The sequence below is a fragment of the Centrocercus urophasianus genome, unplaced genomic scaffold, assembly GCF_019232065.1.
Source record: "Centrocercus urophasianus isolate 14NV4802_14NV808 unplaced genomic scaffold, USGS_Curo_1.0 seq_5, whole genome shotgun sequence".
NCBI classification, from domain to species: Eukaryota; Metazoa; Chordata; class Aves; order Galliformes; family Phasianidae; genus Centrocercus; species Centrocercus urophasianus.
The window spans coordinates 6,534,287-6,554,590 of NW_024885088.1; the positions used below are offsets into that span (position 1 = coordinate 6,534,287).

Here is a 20,304-nt window from a genome sequence, read left to right on the forward strand (position 1 = left end):
GAGGAGAGGAGAGGAGAGGAGAGGAGAGGAGAAAGGGGAAAGGGGAAAGGGGAAAGGGGAAAGGGGAAAGGGAAGGGAAGGGAAGGGAAGGGAAGGGAAGGGAAGGGAAGGGAAGGGAAGGGAAGGGAAGGGAAGGGAAGGGAAGGGAAGGAAAAATCTGTTTTTTATATCATAGCTGTCAAATTACCAGTATTTCAGATTGTGCACAATCCCTTCCCCTCAGCACCTTGGTCTCTTTTTTTCCTTTTTATAAGCTACTAGTAGAAGTAGCTCTGTGACCAAGTTGATAAATTGCCCCAGACGTTTTTTAAATATGGATTTAAACACATAACAAGAAAGTAAAAACAAAAAGCCAGGAAATGTCTAAGTTTGTGCACAGCAGGGAATTCAGAAGCTCAGATCTGTTAAAAAGGATGGCTTATCCCAATGACCTTCAAATGATGTCTAATAATAGCCCAATTCAAAACAAAATGTAGACCTGTTTAATTTGAATTGCGTATTTAAGTAAGACTTTGAAGGGTTTGAAGCATAGGCACAATGCTTTATCAGAAAAGAGATAGAAGTTTAATGTTTCTTGTAGTACATTCTCATGCTTCAACAAGAGGAATACCTAACAACTGCCACTCTTCTATTATGAATCTAAGAGTGAGGGGGTTTCTCCTTAACTCTCTGGAGAAGGAATTTAAGACCCAGTAATACAAATACTGGCATGACTGAAGTTCGTCATATCTAAACATCTGCAGGATTGTAGCCTAGTGTAATAATGGAATAGTCTGAAAAACATGTCTATAAAATCTCAATATGGTACTGTGTCAGCACATATTCTTCGTACAATTTAAGGCAGTCAAGTTTGAAGAGTTTCTTTACCAGCAGAATTTCTGTCCCATCTTGTGTCTGGACTGTTTTCTGCTGGTGGGATCCCATTTGCCACATTTATGACTGAAGCTAAGGATTATTTTCATGTACATTTTGTATAATACCTGTGCTCTATTTTAAGGAAAAATATATACATGCATTTTTCTTCTTTCAGCTGTGCAGAATGGCACGAGATGAACTAGCACATTTCAGAATAAGTTAAATAGAGAACAAAGTATTATGTCACTGGACAAGTAGAAGAAGAGGAGCTGATCTCTGACCACAAAAGAAAAATAAAGAATTGCTAAGACTTTGAGAAAAATAAGTCTGAATGTTTTAGTTCTAAGGTGACTTATGGAAACAACAGTAAAAGAGAGAAAAATCTTACCTAAGAAAAGTGTGGGAATGGTATAAGGGTAAATTGTGGCATGAGAGACAAATAATGAAAGAGGTTGAAAAAAATAGAAAATTAGCTTGGTACATAATGCAAAACAAGACAAATAGTTTATAGAAACATAGCATTAACACAGTTCATATTTTCAGAAAAACAAAAGGGTTGGAATGAACAGTGGGTAAGCATTGGTGACTCTTATTGGACAAAGTCAGTGTTTCAAGGAGGTTTGCTGGGTTCTATATATACAAATGCTAAGGACATTGTGGAAAAGAGTAACCTTTCATCAAAAAAGCAGCAGAATTAGCTGGAGAAAATAGAAATCAGTAATAAGTGAATTGAGTGAGAATGAATAAATGAGTAGATTGATGAATAGGCAGAGAACATCACTTCCTTGGGATGACCTAGAATAATTTATCTAGTGTCATGTCGTGGTCCTAAAATGATCACAAGGCAAGAAAACAAAGATTGTTATTTCACCATGCTGTATATATTTTTGTGTGCAATCAGTGGTGTCTTTATCGAAGTCTGATTACCATCCATTTGTAAAGGTATTAATGATACACATTTACTATCCAAAAAATTATTAGTATCGCTGGCTGCAGAGAGACTAAGCTGCTGACTACTACATGTTATGAATAATTTAGACCTGATGTATTGATATCTTTTCCTGATTGATTAGTCAAAGCACAGTTAACTTTTCTACTACCACTAGTCATACTAATTTTAAAGGACTGCATGTAATTCCAATATTTAGAAGTAAAAGTAAAAAAAAAATACCTGGTAACTACTTTAAAATTGTTTAGCTGTGGAAGTGGAGGAGACTTTTTTACTTGAAGCTTTCAAGGTTAGTAGCAACTAAATTGAATAGTCTCAGTAATTTTAAGTCAATGTTTCCCTTACTGTAAAGTACCATTAATGCCCCTCTTACCTTTGATCAAGGCTTTCAAAATAAGTGTAAAGTGGGTTACTGGCCATATACTGAAGCAAACTCCTTGTAAACAGAACTCTTTGGAAGAACTGCATTTAGTGTCTGTATGTCCATTTCTCACTTTCTTCCCTCATAATGATAATGGAAATGTTTTACAGTTTTTTTCTCCTTTCCTTTTTGAAAAAGAGAGATGACCTAGGGGGAGCCAAGTTACAATATGAACTAATGAAGTTAGAAGAGGAAAGAAGTGAAAATTGGTCATCTATGCAAAGAAAATGACAAGGTATCTATGACAATCACAGTGCAGAATTTCTTGCTGGTGTAGAGGTCTTCATGATAGATAAATTCTGGCAATAAGCTTTAAAAATAGTCCTAGGGAAAGGTCTTCTGAAAAGAACTTTTTCTTCTGTTTGATTGCCAGAGTAAGTATATATCTTTATAAGTATCTTCAAGATACATCTTAAAAGTCATTACTGTGTTGAATTGTAGCTGTATTTCTAGAAGTAAATGATGATCACATTCATGAGCTGTGTTCTTGGGAGAAGTCAGTAAAAACACTGCTTCTCCCAACACCAAAATAAAATCCTCCCAGACACTGTTGATTTCTGAGGCTTTAAGATAATCATTTCATGAATTCATTTAAATCATTGCACTTGAACACACAGTGCACAAGTTATACCACTTTCTCTTTTCTTTGTCATGTATAACCATTACAAAGAAATGTGCTAGTTCTTGTTTTGCTCTGTATTTAAAGGACATGTTCTGTTAAGTTTGTTGTTCTGCAGATTTGTAACTTGAGGAATGCAATATCAGTACTGCTGACAACTCATGTCCCTCAAATACTCTCAGTAATGTGCATATATAATATTTATGCAGCGGCTGCTAAGAGGCTGACACAAGGCTATATGCCACTTAAGATCTGAGGTTAAATGGTTCTTCAGTCACGCATAAAATTTGTATTGATTATCTGCCCAGCATTGAATTGAACCTATTAATGATTAAGCCTTTCAGTGTGAGAAAGGGAATTATGATCTTAATTTAAAAAGTGATAAAACAGAGCCCCAGGGGCTCATGAAATCATTTCAGATCATACAGGAAATATATAACAGAGCTCACAATCTAAGCCAGTTCACCTCACCAACCAGCTCATCTTCCTTATTTGGACATCCTTGCATTTGTTGTCCTTTTTGTCATATTCTGTCAGGTGTGGAACGTGTATGTCAACAGCCATGCATTCCTTGTGCACTGCTTTAGCAGTCAAATTCTCATGCAAAGTAACTTAAAACACACAGGGAATGTGAATTGTGAATCTTTCTTGTCCATAAAGAATATGACACATGATGCAAAAGGGCCAGCATAAACAACATAACTTGGCTTTCATAAATTAAGTTAAAACAAAATGCACAGGAAGACCTGTTACTGTGACCTTTTTTTCTTTTTTTTTTTCATAGTGTTCTAGATCTTATTCTAGTACAAAGAGGAACTGCTTGTATGGAACAATTAATGCTTTTGCTTTTGTAATCTTGCTGAATGTCTATTTGATTTCTTTAGCAAATGTCAGGTCACATGTTGGCTGTTGGCGTACTGAAACTGAAGTATAAATCATCTTCTCAAGTGACTGTCATTTTTCTTTGCAAAATATTTTTCTATCTCTATCTTATGTAACTCTTACAGTTGCTGACACTTTCCTAAAAGCCATGTTCATTTGACACTCAGGATTTCAATATAAAACTATACATGAGAATAGAGAACTCTTTTGCCTTTGTTTTGTACTCATTTCCTTTACCATTAGTTGAAGAAAGGAATATAATGCATTTCTGAGTCATGCTGTATAAGGGTACTTTGTTTTATACATCATTAGAATTTTAAAAGGAGAAGGATAAGCTGTACCATAGGTGAAAGAAAGTGTTAACATGCTTGAACTGTAGAAAATAGCTATTAAATCTTGATGGAATGATATCACTGATAGATAAATAAATGTTGATGTAGTGATGTAGAGAGTACGGGTAAAAAGTCGAGTGCTACAAAAATGGTTATTAATATTAATGGAAAACATATATAAAGATATATAATCCTCAACCAAAGACATGGATCTATCCAGAAGAATCAAACAGAGTATGGACTTCTTCTATGTCTTTTGTTATGTCTACAAGAGTACAGCCCTATATAGCTGTGTCTTGTCATAGATTAAGATTGTGTATACTTGAGCATACCTTATGTTTTATTGTGCCTGATTCCTGCTGGCTTAGAGATGATACTTTAGTATTAATAATGTGCTTTACTTATATACATGTTGGTAGAAAGCTGTTGATGTGTCTTCTTGATGGATCTTTTTAATCAAACTTACAAAAAGAAGAATTTCCTAGAAAAAAATGGCTGTATAATGTCAGTTGGTATCAAATTCCTGTTGGTGTGGCCTTTGACTTGCAGCTTCTGCTGGGTCCAGCTGAGGGATGAATGAGATAATTTTGCTGGTGTTTCAGGTCATAAATTATGCCAGTCTCACCATTATGGGCAGTGAATTGAAGTGTTTCTGAACAGCTCTGGAGAAACACATTCAAGAAAAGCTGTGTTCCATCTGACAGAATGCTACTTTTAAGCACCTAGGGTGATTTGGAGTGCTAGAACTTTGGTCTTGAGAATTGATCCACTATTCCTAAAGCATCCAACCTCAAATCTTTTAGTTAAATTTTAAACAATCTTGAGACTTTAATGAGTAGATGCAGGGAATTTTAAGACTTCTTTAGGAGTTTGTAGGTAGGTTTGAGATGTCCGTATATATCTATATAGTCTTAATCTCTAAAAACCAGAATCTGAATTGATGAGTACTGTGTGGCTGTAAAAGAGCATTGCTGTGCTTAGAAAGCGAAGTCAGATCTTTATCTAAATATCTCCGCTTTGTAATAAGATACAGTATAATAACAACATGCACAGTGAACAGTTGAAATCAGCACAGATACATCTGAGAGAGGACACTTTACTCACGTAAAGAAAGGTATGAAAAGTACCTTCCTCGTTCCTGGGACTGGCTCAAAAGCCAGACTCCCTGCAGTTTAGAGCAGCCTGTCTTACTGACACCTGTGACATCTCCTGATCATGTTTTGGGGATTTGTAGAATTACAGTTCCCTTCCTACTGAAGACAGTTGTAGGATTGAGTCCCCAAGAAACAGATTCCATCTATCAATATACATACCAGTGTGACTTTACCACCAAAGATTCTCAAAGCTGGTTCATGGACATTATGAATTTGTACTCCTCAATTCATAAAGGTAGGGACATAATAGTTTGCAGGTGTGGAAGTGAAACACAGATGTGAATATTTTAAGACATATAGCCTTGACAGTGATACTTAAAATCATTCAGCATGGATCAGCTCAGGGAAATAAGCAGGGTTGTAGTTTGCCTTTGAAAGTCTGACTAGTTACTATAGTACATGAAAAACCCAAGAGAACTGAACTTACTTTTCTGAAAATACTTGTATAAGAAGACAAAGAAAATCTTGAAAATTTGTTGTACAGTTGTGAAATGAATCCAACTCTTTGAATATCCAGAGAACCTTTCTGTATTCCATTTTACTCTTTGATTTGAAAATATCTTTTTCTAAGTTCTTGGAAAACTGTTCACTACTACAAACAGTGCACTACTGTGCACTGTTCTCATTAAATCTTTCTTTCTCTTGCTACAAGCTCTGATAGAGGGGGACTTCTAACATCACTCTCTCGCAATCCCCCCAGTGCATATTAGGCAGCACTGGGTCGTGAACGCTAAAGTCTCCAAAGGCTTACTGGATTACCCTCTTTTAAGATCTCTGGTGGTACAAGTTGTCCCAGATTAGAAGCTATTTGCAGGTTTCAGAAACGTGTAATAAGTCTTCCCAGTTACATACCTCAGAGATCTGCAAAGAGGAGGAGGATGATTAAAGTTTATGGCTTGCAAAAGAAGGAAGTTGGAGGGATTCTCAGTGTTCTTTTTATGAGATTTTTTTAAAGGAAAAATATTTTGACTGACAGGTCTTTGGATATGCTGTGAGTTCTATATTTGCAATAAGGTCTAGAGGAACAAGCTTTTGTTTTCTACTAGAAAACTGCAGGCTTTAGCACTCTCAGTATTAAGATCATTGGAGCCAGGCATCCCTGCTGTTATTACTGAAATGAACTTTAATCAATCTTGAAAGAAGACTTCAATAACCTGAATTATGGCCACTAGTGCTAGATCTTTGATAGAAGAATGGGTTTGGCAGTATTGATTTTCTTACTCTTAGCATTTCTTCTGATATTTTTGCCACCTATTAGCAATGAGTATTTTAATAAAACTTTATGAACTGCCTTTTTCCAGCAATCTTTCTGTTTTTAAGTGGAATATTTTCTACGTCGTTCACATGTCTTTTTCTTCATTTTAAAACAAATACAATTTTTGTGGAAGATTGTGGATTAAAAAACAATCCAAAAATAGCAACTTACTTCCCTCTCTAATTATGACACAGCCCCAGTCAGTACTACCAGATGGGGAAGATGAGCCAGAAAATAGCGTGAATAGTCACCAATCTTCCTCTTTCATTTCTCTTTCTCTTTGAGAAGGCAACATCTTTTGCATTTTCTTGGCTTGATAATTTTAAGTCCTAGAATTTATGTTTAGAAAAACTTAGAGCTGGTTTTGAAAAAACAGCCTGGAGAGATTTAGAGAATTCAGAGCCTTCCTGGGACAATTGCAGAAATGAGCGAAATGCTAGAAAGGGCCTATGGGCTAGGAAATCTGATGGGGAGTACACAGAAGTGGTTTATTATTTACATGTGAAGAAAAATGGGGGAAAAAAAGCTGAAACTACTAATGTTGATAATATTTTTCTAGATTACAGCGAAGTTCACAGGTGGCATTGGCCTGTGGCCTTCTGACCTTCTGAAAGATGGCCTTATGGTTTCATAGGCTAGCTCTCCATGATTAAGTTGTTATGAAGCAGACCACTAACGCTTCTCCATAGCACTGTTGCTGTACCTTTATAGGGACTGCTAAATGATGTGGTATGTACCACAGAGACCACTGTCCACAGGAAAGTGCTGTCAAAGAGTGAGAGAGGGTTAACCACAAAATATTTACAATTTTAGCATGCACTGAAAAAAATATATAGCTGAAAACAGTATTTTCCTTTTGCTCTCTTTGTGCATTGTGGTTTTAGATTGGCTGCAAAAATGTTTCTGTGTAGTGTGGATTTTCTACAGCAGATGGCAAACAATGATTAACCGTTTCCTTCCAACTGCTCTTTAATGAGCAGAAACCAAGTTGAACCAGTTACTCATATTGAATTGAGCTGAAAAAAATCAGGTAGTTATGAGTGTAAATGTTCTTATCTAATACAAACTACCCAAGAATATTGTGGTTGGGCTTGGATGTCTTCTTTCGAGCTTATTTCCAGTGGCAGAAGATATAAAGAACTGAATGATAGTAAAGTATAATTATAGTTCTCAATTTAATTTTAAATTATTCCATTGTTAAGTGAAATACTGATTTACACAAGTGCTAGACCTCTGAACTACATGGATTTGCTAGTGCATCTTAACCACAAGTAAGTTTCTTGTATGCTGCTGGTGAGACAATATATTTTCATAAACTAAAGCTTCTGTAAGATTAAGGTGGAAGTACTGCTCTAGCATTAAGAGCTAGGGTAATAGGATGTACATTTGCTATACATTCACATTTCTGAGCTGTTCTACTTTTCGTATGTTAAGGCTGAGGGAGGCCTAGGATATATGTGCTTTCAAATTAAAAGAAGCAAAAAAAACAATACCTTCTTAGTATTGTTAATTTGAGAAGTAGTGTCATGAGTGAGAAGATAGTGATACAGGCTGGGGGCCAGATGTGTAGGAATCAGTTCAGTAGAAACGGATCTGGTAGTCCTAATACCCAAGGTGAATATGAGGTAGCCATATGCCCTACTAGCAGAACCTACTTGCATTCAGTATTGCACTGGCAAGACTAAATGCAGCAGCTGTAGAGAAGTGGGCCTCTCCTTTTGACACTTGTGATACTCTATTTGGAGTTCTGTGCCCAGTTTTAATTTACAAGGTAGCAACCACCTTGCTAGCACAAGTCCAGTAGAGGGCCACCAAGATGGAGTACATGGTGAGCAAGGAGAGACTGAAAGAGTTGGGTCTGCCCAACGGGGCAAAGAAAAGCGAAAGAGCAACTTTAATGCTATCCACAGCTCCTGATTGATCTTAGAGTAGGGAAAAGATGGAGCCAGGCTCTTCTCAAAGGTGCCGCAGAAATAGAATGAGGGCTAACAGACACAAGCTGGAAAATGAGAAATTCCAGTCAGATATAAGGAAAACCTTTTTACCAAGGAGTGTTGAAACACTTCAACAAATGTCCACATTGGCTACGATACCTCCATCCCTAGAGGTATCCAAGATTCAACTGGATATAGAATTTAGCAACTTGATCTCATTAGACTTGCTTTGAGGAGGATTGGGTATTTTCAGAGGTCTTCCAAACTTCATTATTCTGTGGTTATTGGATTCTGTGGTAAGTAGGACCAGTTTTTTTTTTCTACATGACTCTCTCTGAGGTGAACTCATAGCTTCATTGAAATCAAATAACAAAATTCTTACTGACTTTGTGATACTCTGAGTTTTGCATGGTTTGGAGGGTTCTTTGAAATCAAATAATACTTTTTGTGTTGGAAGAACTTCAGAGAAAAGCTTTTGGTTTTTTTCTGAAAGTTTATTTCACAATTAACAGATTCCTTTAGAACATACAGGTAAAGTTATGCTGGCATTAGAAGCAAAAAAAAAAACCCAATATTTTTTCTCTCAAATTTGTACCTGTATTCCTATAAGCTCAAGTATTTAATTGTTTGGCTCAAAAGTGGAGGGGAAATTGGGGATAGAAGAAAAGTGTTGTTCCCATGATCCTGAAATTAGAAAGTATTTGAAAACTTTGAAATCTGTTGTCCAGCTTTGACATTTACAAAGTAAATCTTATGAAGAAATAGTATGTAAAAAGTCCAAATCGTATTGTGAGCTTAATTACATTTACATGTTTACATTGTACAACTTACTGTGACAAAGTGAATAAAATGATGTATGAACAGATAGGGTAGTATTAAAGCAAATGTTCATTTACTGTATTTCTGAAGAGGGCAGAGAGTTATTAACATTGCTTAGATTGGCTTTTTTAATGCCACTTGTCAGTAGAGTGCATATAGCTTTTTTGTGCGTATGATACAAACATCAAGGGCATGTTTTCTCCTCGTACCTGACTCACTTATTCTACTTTCTAATCTTGCATATGATGTTGATTACAGTATTTTTAATTGAGTGTAGTGTGTACATGCATGGATAGTGATAAATCACACTGCAGACTATGTGGCCCATAAAAATTTTATGCAGCTATGAGAAAAAGTTACTGTCATTACAGAACCATTTGGAAAACCGGATTACTTGTCTCAGCAATCTGGGCTTGATCTTTTAATGCTGTCAGTGTTTTGGATGAGTGCAGGTGCATACATGATGAATTGAGAATGTTCCAGGAATATTTTAAAACATCTAAATGCCCCCAGTGTTGAGGTTAATTTCTCAGTTTGGTAATTCTTCTACCCAAATCTTCATAGCATACCTTTCCATAAGAAGAGTCTGGATTTAAGAAGCATCTATCGTTATGTTGTTCTCAATTCCAGCGTGCACCATTTGTTGTGATTTCACAGCAATATTAATTATTTTTTGTTTCTTATCCCCAACTCTTCAGAACTTGTTTTCTTTGCAGCATTTTCCTTGTAGTCAGGAAGGAATTTCACATTCTTTTAGAAAATCTAACAAAATACAAACATAGAAAATTAAGTAGTTGGAACATAAAAAAGCAAGTAGCCTAAGAGTTGTGATTCAGAGAACTGGTAATATCAATTTTATGATTCATGAAGGTTTTATTTAATCAGGCATTTACACATTTGTATGTGAATCTTACGTGACATACACCCCAGTTTGCAACAGCTTTTGAGTGTCGTGTCTGATATTCCCATACACTGCTGACAGTATGTATATTCATGAGTTTCATAACATTTTCCTGCATTTGTGCTCACAACAGATTTCGTTTCAAAGCACCACTTAATTCATGTAGTACATGATGTGCATGTAGTACATATAATTGTTTCTCGTCTGGATGATTATTTTGTGACACCTAGTGGATATACTGATAGTTGTGCCAGTTCAAATTTCCTTGGATTGTTTGGGTTGTCTGAATATACATTCTGACCTGCAAACTGGACTCACATTTTAAACACATAGAATTTCGATCTTTCTTTCTTACCTTCTCTCTTTTTCCCTTTTTTTTTTTTTTTTCCTTTAAATTTGATCCTGGAATGGTTTGGTCATAATCTGCTGAACAAATACTCAGCACCCAAAAGTCTTGAGGAAATCCCATTAGTTCTAAAATGCTACAAGATAGTAAGAATTTGAAAATTTCATGATACTGGTAAATCAGAATCTCAGTATGTGCAATGTGTGATCTTCACCCCTCAGCTTTTTCTACTGTATCAACTTTTCTACATAGTGGAGTAGAAGTTCCCTGTGGAATTGAGCATGTGTTACATAAAATTATGAAAGGTTACAAAGAAGTACTCAGACTTTTCACCCTTTGAGAGCTAATAGAAATCCAGTTCCTTTACAGTTCATAGAAAATGAAATGTGGTAAATAATTAAATTATTATTCTATAAACATGAGAATATATTTAAAATACTTACATCAGTAAATATAGTCTAGAAATACCTTAAATGTGTGACCCATTTTCATGACTAAGATATATCATATGAAGTATATCTTAATTTACATGTCGTGGATTCTGAGCCTGAAGCTTATTTTGAAGTCATTCATCCTGCAGGCAGAGTTGAATTACTGTCTTGTGTGTATACTAAAAATGCTGGGAAATAAGAAAGTCAGTATTTTTATATGCCTGGTTTTTATGTTCATAAAGGGAGAGGAAGTTTGGTTTTTTGGACAGTGGCTTCAAGTCTGCTTGCTCTGTTGGTGAGTTGATGCTGTTGGTGTGCATATTTATAACTTCATAGGTGGTATGATATATTGCTTTCCCAATAGGTCCTAAATTCTGGCATACCAGAGAAGATGCAGAGCAATAGCTCACATGATAGCTAGGATACAATTTTAGTAGTTCTTAAAAAGGATCTAAAAGGAACTGTGAAGTACATTTATTTATAGATAAAAGATTGTGTATTTTTTATATTTGGGGAATTTGAACTGAGTTATCCAGAAGACATAAATTAACTTTGAAGACCATCTTCAAAATTTTTCTGTTTTACCTTGGCACTCTTCACAGAAAATTTCTGTTTCCACTCCCAAAAGGCTTCAAAATCAGGAAATGCGATACTAAACTGTGTCTTTAATAGCAACTGATATGGCATTCTTTTCCTGTACTCTTCACAGTTGCTCATCATAACATTTCTCCTGTGACTTTGGTTTATGTAAAATTAGAGCCTGTAGCAACAACATCATGAATAATGGACACAAAGTCTGTAACACATCATTGAATGCTGGCAAAGATCCGCTTACTCTCCACCACCTGAAGCCATGGTTCGAGTTCATTAATGAGTGTTTAACTAGTGAAAGCTTTAGTCTCAAGTAAAAAGACTTACACTGGGGTAAATCTATTGAGAGTCTCAGTCACCTGAGAAAACCAAAGGTTGTACAGAGGGAACTGAAAGCAGGCAGAGCTGTGTATCTGGCCACCCGAGCTCCTTGCCTGCAATTCATGAAGAGTGTTTATTGTGTGGATATGTGCCATATTGGTGTCACTGCCCCAGTCACCCCAGGGCACTCCAGATTCCTAATTCGACTCCCTTGGCACACATATCTACAGCAGCTGCCTCCCTTGCACTTGACATCAGCTTGCTGTGCTTGAAGTATCCCTGCAGGTCATCATGCTGACGACCAGCACAGTCTGGGATGCCTGGTCATGCAGTCTCCACAGGGGAGTGGAGACTGCAAGTGAGGGTGCAACAGCCCTGGCAAGGATCAGCAACTTTTGGTGATTTCCCTCCTCTCTTTTTTAAGGTTTGTGCTATGCAAACCTGAGCTGGGTCTTGGACTGGGCTTTGTATCGGATGGCTAATGAGACCAGTAATCTCATTAACTTGTGCAGGGAGTATATGTATAAGCCTTCTTTCCATTGACAGTAACAATAACCAATCACAATAACCAATCAGAGCAGAGACAAAAGAGTTGTGGCAAAACCACCTGTCTATATTTTGAATTATATTACAAAAGAGTAAGAAAGCTGCTATTATACATAGAGGTTATCTGCTGGTATCCAAAGAAAAACACTAATTGGAAAGTAAAAGGCATCTTAATAATTAGCAGCATTGTTAGCAGTAAGGTCTTTGAGGTTGCCAGGACTTGTAGATATGAAACATGAAAGCCCAGTTCAGGCTCCAAAAGGAGGGCTAAGGGTGAAGACAAAAGGCAGAACATGAACCAGACACAGCTGTGTCAGGAGCAATCACATCTCCAGAAGCTGAGGCATGCATGCAGCCTTCAGCTGTGTGAGTGGGCAGGCTCAGCAGAGGCCTTTGCTTCCATGTCCCTTAACAGGTGGAGTTCTCTCACTGTCACCTGATACACCATGGGAAGGTGAAGCCTCATCCCTCTCTGTGCTTAGCATCCCCTTCCAGTGTGTTTCAGCACTTATGGCCCCATAGAAGTCTCCTGTGGGTGGAGGTGGTATGTTGATGCAGCCTCACAATGTTAGTTTGGTCCCTGGTGAAACAGTAGTAGTTCCTTATACAGGCTGAACTGGCTGTGAATTTAGGACTGCTTAGGATTTTAAATAATGTGGATTGATTGTAGTCTAACTCAGTCAATGTAAATACTTCTGCTTTTGCAAGTAAACCTCTTGTTCGGGTGTGTAACCTCCAGAAGGAAAAATACAAGTAACCAGAAATAACCAACCCAGTGCAGTTATAGTTTGTAAGGACTGCATAAGTATTTTCTCTGTCTTAATGTACATAGACTTCCAGACTTCTGCTTCACCATCAGGATGAAGCTTGAGCACAGCAGCTCAAGCCAAATGCAGTCCAAACCTCAGAACACTGTTCTGAGGTGGAATTTAATTTTTGACTTTTAGCAGTGTTTTAAAACAAACATACTATATGTTTTGCTGGTTTTATGCCAGTTTTTCACATAATGCTATCCACAATTCCAAATATTGCACGTCTGAAATGATTATGACAGATAGAACTGTTTACAAACTTTGCTTAGCTGATATAATACAACGTTATTCTTTGTTAGCACTTCCTTAACTTTATCGTGATTGTGTCAATAACAAATAAAAGTGTGCATAGGTGTAAATACAAAATTGTGGAGTAGATCTATCTAAACCTGAGTTATTTAGATGACTGGTCTAACCCTGGGTTCCAAACTACTAATTTCCTCAGTACTACTCATAAACTGCCTTATCTCACTAAGGACTAAAATTTAAAGTGGGAGTGTTATTTATGGTGCAAAAGACAAAAGACAAACCTGTTTTGTCTACAAACCAGAATTATTAGTGCAACTGCATTTCTGTAACGTGAAATTTAGTTTATTGATGAGACTTAGAATGTATTATTCCATCTGACATTCTCTCTTGGTGCTTAATTAAGTCAGAACTTACATATACTGTTTTACTGCACGTTTTAGAAAAAAAAAATAGTTTCCAAGCATTTAAATTCTTCTTACACTGAAAATCTAGCTTTCCTGAAAAGGAATTTGCAGTGAGGATGTCAGTTTCTGAGAGAACATCAGATTAACAGTTTTAACAATATCTTGTGTCTTTGGTTGACATTATTTTCCTGGTTTACATGAAGAACTGCAATTAATAAAGGTTGTAATCAGTGATAGCACATAGGCTAGATGTGACATTGTATGAATTGCACCTGTTAAAAAGCCAAGTCTAGTTAACTTAAGCATATACCTTATTTAAGATTCTCTGTGTAGTGAACACTTTTTTTCTATCAAGAAGTGCTTGGAAACATTACTCAAAATAATTGTTTGTGTTATGGCCAAGTATATATAGTGAGATGGGTTGGAAGATACTGATCCTGATTGTTCCTGCAGTTGGACTTGTTTTTTCCATGGGGAATTGGGAAAGGTGTGATTTTGAAGAGCTAGGCATCACTTACAAAGAAAAGACAGGGTGCATATTTTATAGTGTCAGATTTCATGTTCAGCGATATTAAGCAAATCCAGGTGACCTAAGCTGAGGAGACAGTTCTTCCAAAAAAAAAAAAAAAAAAAAAAGATCCAGTAATCAACATCCTAAAACAGAAATATTTGGGGGGAAGGGAGTCATTGGTATTTCACTTTTCTATCATCTATGTGAAATATAATCTGAGATAGTGCATGGGGATGAATTATGAATGTTTAGGAAAGAAGAAAAGGGTTATGTGCAGGTTTTATTCTTTGCTATCTCTGACAAGAGAAAATAACACTGACATTATCTTAGCCTTTTTCTTAGCAAGAAACAATCCCTAATTTGTCACAGCTTCACCTCCTCTTCCTGCAGAGAGTCATCTCGCTGATAAGCCAGTCCTTGCTTTTTTGCCTTCATGCTTGGTGAAGTATGAAAAGTACCTGTAACGTTTGTTTTTGGTAAGACACATCTCGCTTACTCATGGTGGATCTGCCCTTCCTACACAGGCTTTGTCTCCCATGGATCCTGGCCTCACCCCATTTTCCCACTGGGATCTGCTGAATGTCATTTCTGCCCTCAGGAGCTGGGAAGCACGGCTCAGGCTGAGATCCTGCTGCTGCTGCTCCCACAGATGTCCCTGTCACGCCTGGCAGCCGGCTTAGGCTGGGCAGAAAGCCCACCAGGGCCAGCACAGCAAATCAGCTGGTAAGTGAGCAGGCAGAAAAATTAGGCTAGGAAAACATCAAGGGCAAATATTTAAGTTGTACAAACAAATAGCTCCTAATACGCTAAACAGTTCTGCTTTCTTATGGAGTTTATTTAAAATAAAAACAAAGCAGGTGTCTCTTTAAATATTGATTTGCTGAGGAATACAAGTGCAACAGACAAAGTAGCCAGTGGTTAGCTCTGGTTTAGCTTCTCTTTTTATGGAAGCTTTGAGAGATGCTGAATGTTTTTATCATTCTGGGTAGTTTTGCTTATTTTTAGCATTTGGAGTATTACATAAGCAGAACTCAGAAATAAATGGAATAGAAGAATAAAATATGTCAGTGTAAGTGCTACAGTTTGCATAAACAGAAGGTATGATCTGACACTGAAAAAAAACAAGGTGCTGCTTTGATAGAAAATGGTCTTTTTCCTACTGCATGTCCTTTTGAAGTATCTGTTTATCATTCAAGACATTTCACAGTGGTCAGGCTAAGAAATGCTTGACATACATTTATGGAACATGTCTGTGAAGGTGCAGAAGCCCTTTGATGTACACCCAGCTCCAGCTCCTTGTCTTTAATTCTAGCCAGATTCTTGTACACCCATTCAGTAGGTTAAAGCAGCAGTTATTAAGCATGTTCCATTTTTATGTGACAGTGTTAAACCTTTTATGAAAAGTGTTACATAAGCATTACTTATGTGGAGGAATTTAAGTGAAGTTAGAATGAGTCCACATGAGAGTATGGAAGCCCTTACACAGGTCTGCAGTTGTAAGGCTGCAGTGTGTCAGATGTAATTACTTGCACTGATGTATGTTTTTATGTGCTGTTGCCATTTTTACCCCATATCTAGAATGTTCAAGATTTTAGGAACATCCATAAATTACTACAGAGCTCAGAAACACATATTCCACAGAGTTCTGGTATAACAGCTACTTTTTGCCAAATTTTTCTGAACAGTTTGATAAAGAGGATGGTTTCAGTGACTATGTGAAATTATTTAATAGAACTGTGTTACAGCACCTATAATGTTCTGTGCAATAATGAAAGTTAAAAAGACAAAATAATGTGACTAATTTTAATAGAATTAGGGCTCAGTACAGTCAGTTGCTTCTAAATTCTGTTCTAATGTGAAATTTAGACAAACAATTGAGTGTAGTAGACTTGATGCTGTGAATATTTCCTATTGTGCCCCTCTGAAGCTGCAGCAGAATCCATCCTAATTTATAAAATTATGGTAATGTTTTACAATTTGTGAAAGAACTGTTGTTGCCAGTCTTAGAAGCAGCTGTGTTTCAGTAGTGGATTAAGTCACTATATACATCGTGTTTCACAGGAGTTGCAAAATCTGTGTTTGTAAAATACTTTTCACTTCTTGAAGGATGTAATCTACATGAAAATGTAGTGTGTTATTTTTGTTATATTTACTTAAAAGTAGACCTGGAAATATTGTATGTGAACTTTGTTACATAGATCTCAGGAGATGATCTTCTCTCCTCCCACTAGCTTCTGTCTGAAATCTTCAGAACAGTTACCTGCCATGGTACTGCTGTCTGGCTTGACAGGGCAATGTATCAGTTTCATTTTCTGCTCAGAGGCTGTTGGACTCAGTCAGAAGGCTTCCCGTGGTATCAGCATCCACAGCAGTAGAACCTCCACCATTTACTTTGCAACCACTCTCATTAGCACAAGATTGTGACATTTATAATAACGAAAAAAGCCTACAGGAGCACAGTGGTGACTGGACACCACTTTGGAAGCCAGAAAATAGTCATGATGTGGAAACAAGCTGGAAGCCACTGATCAGGCCTGCATGCATCCCCTCAGCCTTGCAGGGTCCCTTGGGGCTTGCCTCGAGCCACACATTTCTCTACTGCAGTCACTGTGCACTTGCTCACATATGCACCTGAGCCATTTACCTTCTTCCTGGGAGCACAGGGAGGTTTTGCGTTTGCAGATCATTCCAAGTTTTTGTGTGGAAGGTGCTCCAAAAATTGCAAAGTGCTTGTTCTGTATTGTCCCAGAGTTTGTTAATTATTAAGGCTTTTAATTATGTAACAATTCAACTTTAAAACTGTCATCTTTCGTGTTGCATCATAGAAATAGCAGAGTTGGCTCTGCACCTTTTTAATAGTGACTGCTAAGGTATTTATTAACATCTGTTCCAATACATTTTTCACTGAACATTGAGAGAATATGGAAATGTCATATTTTTCTTAGTATTAAGCAGTTGCTAAACTACAAACTCTTGCCAGATATTTTGTATGCATGTCTTCTTCATAGAAAATGAGCATGCACTTTTCTTTCATTAAGTATTTTAAAGTTCATCCTTGTTTTGTGACCTAATCAATTGAAGTGAGTTTATGAGCAGCTTGTGAGAGCAGAAGAATGATTAATTTTGTGTTGAATAAAGTGCATTCTTTTCCATTTTTATTTGCTAATGAATACATTAAACTGTTCATACCCATAATAACAGATCTTATAGAAAATAGTGTGACAAAAAGCTTACAGCACTTTATAAATAACTCAGTATTTGTAAACTAAATTATTACTTTTTATGTGGCAGATTATACATTAAGGCAATATTATATCAGAACTTCATGTATTGAAAAAAATCTTTAACATTATCAAAAGCTTAGCTGTATTTACTAGAAATAACTGAATCCTTTTGAAACGTTCCTTAAAAATGCAGCATTTTTTCAAAAAGGTGAATATTTTCCTTTCTCCTAATGAGAAATGCACCTATGAGTGAAAGTAAAGCTAAGGCATGCTACAGATAGGCAGCAATGTAAATCACTACAACATGCTTAGGCTTTCCAAAATTTTGCCGCTGTTTGAATCTATGTTTTCACTTCTGCCATTGGAATCACTGGAGTCACTTCAAGTTTAGGATTTCCATCTGAAATTTCCAGTGATTTGAGTCTTCTGAGGAGCTTGGGCTTTTCACTACAGTGAATATATCATTTTAATGCCTTTGAACTGCTTTCACTGGACTATTCAGCATAAAGAGCAGCTACACTGAAGGTTACTTTGTTTTTCTTCTTTCACCCTAAAGGAAATGCTTATTCAGAAGTCTCATTTTGAAGTAAAACACAGAGTACTCAGCTTTCCTCCAATTATGTTACATAATGCTGATTTATATATAAGGATGGGTTTTGTTTTGAAGTGGAAGCCCTTTCTGTGAGGTGACTGTGCAGGCCACAGGTACTCACTTACCTGGCGGTTCCAAAATTCACCAGCTTCCACACTGACTTTTAGCCAAAGCTCCTGTATGAATTGTGAAGTCCTAACACTGAAATCTCTGACCACACACATAAAGAAGATGTTTAATTTTAAACATTTTATGTAAAAAAAACAGGGACAGGATAGTTCTGTGTTTGTTTGCTTGTTTGGTTTTTGGTTTGTTTGCTTTCCAGAGGATTATTCAGAAAGGAACGGACTTTGCCAAAAAAGCTCACTCTCAGAAAATGCAATTTTTAAACCCTTAAGTATATAGAGAAAACTATGGAACTTTGTGCTCCAGAACTTTCCAAACGACTTCCTTTGATAGTAGTTACTAGTTTAAGAGGTTTTGAAATGTCTCTTGCTACTCTTTTTGTATAGTATATGAAGAATATCTACTGTGATCTTCAGTGCCATTGGTGTTGCCAGTTGCAAATTCAGGGTTGTTCAGCGTTTTCTCCAATATGGTTGCCTGAGAGAGGACAGTTGCACCACTGCAGTTTGGTGTCACAAGTATGTCCCATGTACAGGTTGCAGCAATCAGTAGCCTCTTCCTACAGGTGGCTGCAGTCCAGTGTAGTTAAGTGATCTTTGAAGCTCCCAGTGTAACATTGCCTGTTATAGATTAGCACATTGCTATGTAACTTAGTTAGGCATTTGTGTTTTCCTTCCTCCTCTAGTTTCTTTAGAAGTGTGTTTTTCCCTGAAAGTGAAGAAGCAAATACTTCAATAAGTCAATCTGAAAAAAAAAAAAGCCCAAAGCCTACAACCTTTCCTGTTTTTCACTATTCCTTGCCTCTTGTCTTTTTCAGATTTGGGGTGCCCCCTGGGGACCAATCTGATGGAATAATAACAACGGAAAGAGAAAGCTGGTGCTGTGAATGGGCCTCTGAGAAAATGTACAGAGAAGCTGCTGTCTGCTTTTTCACTAGCTGTCACTCACCTTATAATTGTTTCAGTGTGCACTGAAATGAAGTTGAAACATGCGTGTTTTCTCTTTCTGCATCCCGATTTTGATTGTGCTAAGAGCAGTGGAAGATCCCATCAGTTGCCCTGAAACATGACCTACCTACTTTGGGGTGAGATCTGCTTTGTTGTAAAGGATGGCTCTAGTTTTTCTGTGTGTATCATGTATCCTTGTCTTTAATTTGCAATTAACAAAAAAACGTTTTGCTTGGAGAAGGCTCCAGGAAGTCCTCGTTGTGGCCTTCCAAGACTTGAAGGGAACGTATAATCAGGAGGGGGAATGGCTGTTTACGAGGGTGGACAGTGATAGAACAAGGGGGAATGGTTTTAAACTGAGACAGGGGAGGTTTAGGTTAGATATTATGAGGAAGTTTTTCACCCAGAGGGTGGTGAAGCACTGGAACAGGTTGCCCAAGGAGGCTGTGGATGCCCCATCCCTGGAGGCATTCAAGGCCAGGCTGGATGTGGCTCTGGGCAGCCTGGTCTGGTGGTTGGTGGCCCTGCACACAGCAGGGGGTTGAAACTAGATGGTCTTTGAGGTCCTTTTCAACTCAGGCCATTCTATGATTCTGTGATTCTAAATTAGCTTTTTAAGTTGGAGTACTTGCTTGAAAACTTTATTTATTTACATTACAAATATGGACTGATATCATAGTTTTTGTCACTTGTTTGGATTTTTCCTGAGTGCAATGTGCATCAAACCAGATGGTGGGGAGTGACAGTGTTGGTGTGAGATTATGATACAGTAGTGGCAATTTTGCTAGTCATATTAACCAATGTCTGTGTATTACAGTAGGGTACATTTAATTTGACCATTGATTCAGTGGTGAGGTACTGTCCTTTAGAAGTAGCATGTTGCTTAAGTAAGCCATAATACTTTCTGACAGTCAGCAAATTCTTGGTTCAATCTTAAAGATTTACCCATGCAGAACTTGGGAAAGTCAGTAAGAGAAACTGAGTTTTTCTCCACTAGGATAACAGAGGAATACCTAGGGGGCAATGCAGAACAAATCCCTCTAATTCAGCATCTATTCTCTAAGTCGCTGTGATGCCTTTCTT

At 37.2% G+C, this 20,304-nt stretch overlaps 1 long non-coding RNA gene across 8 annotated transcripts in view; it reads left to right on the forward strand.

Moving 5' to 3' along the window:
- Window positions 1-19,583, forward strand: part of LOC122169106 — a 117,256-nt gene extending 97,673 nt beyond the window's left edge. For all 8 annotated transcript variants that reach the window (XR_006171473.1, XR_006171479.1, XR_006171475.1 and 5 more), the window contains 2 exons: window positions 14,857-15,055; window positions 19,092-19,583. This is a non-coding gene — a long non-coding RNA (uncharacterized LOC122169106). The remainder of the gene's footprint in view (window positions 1-14,856; window positions 15,056-19,091) is intronic.
- Window positions 19,584-20,304: the final 721 nt, after the last annotated feature.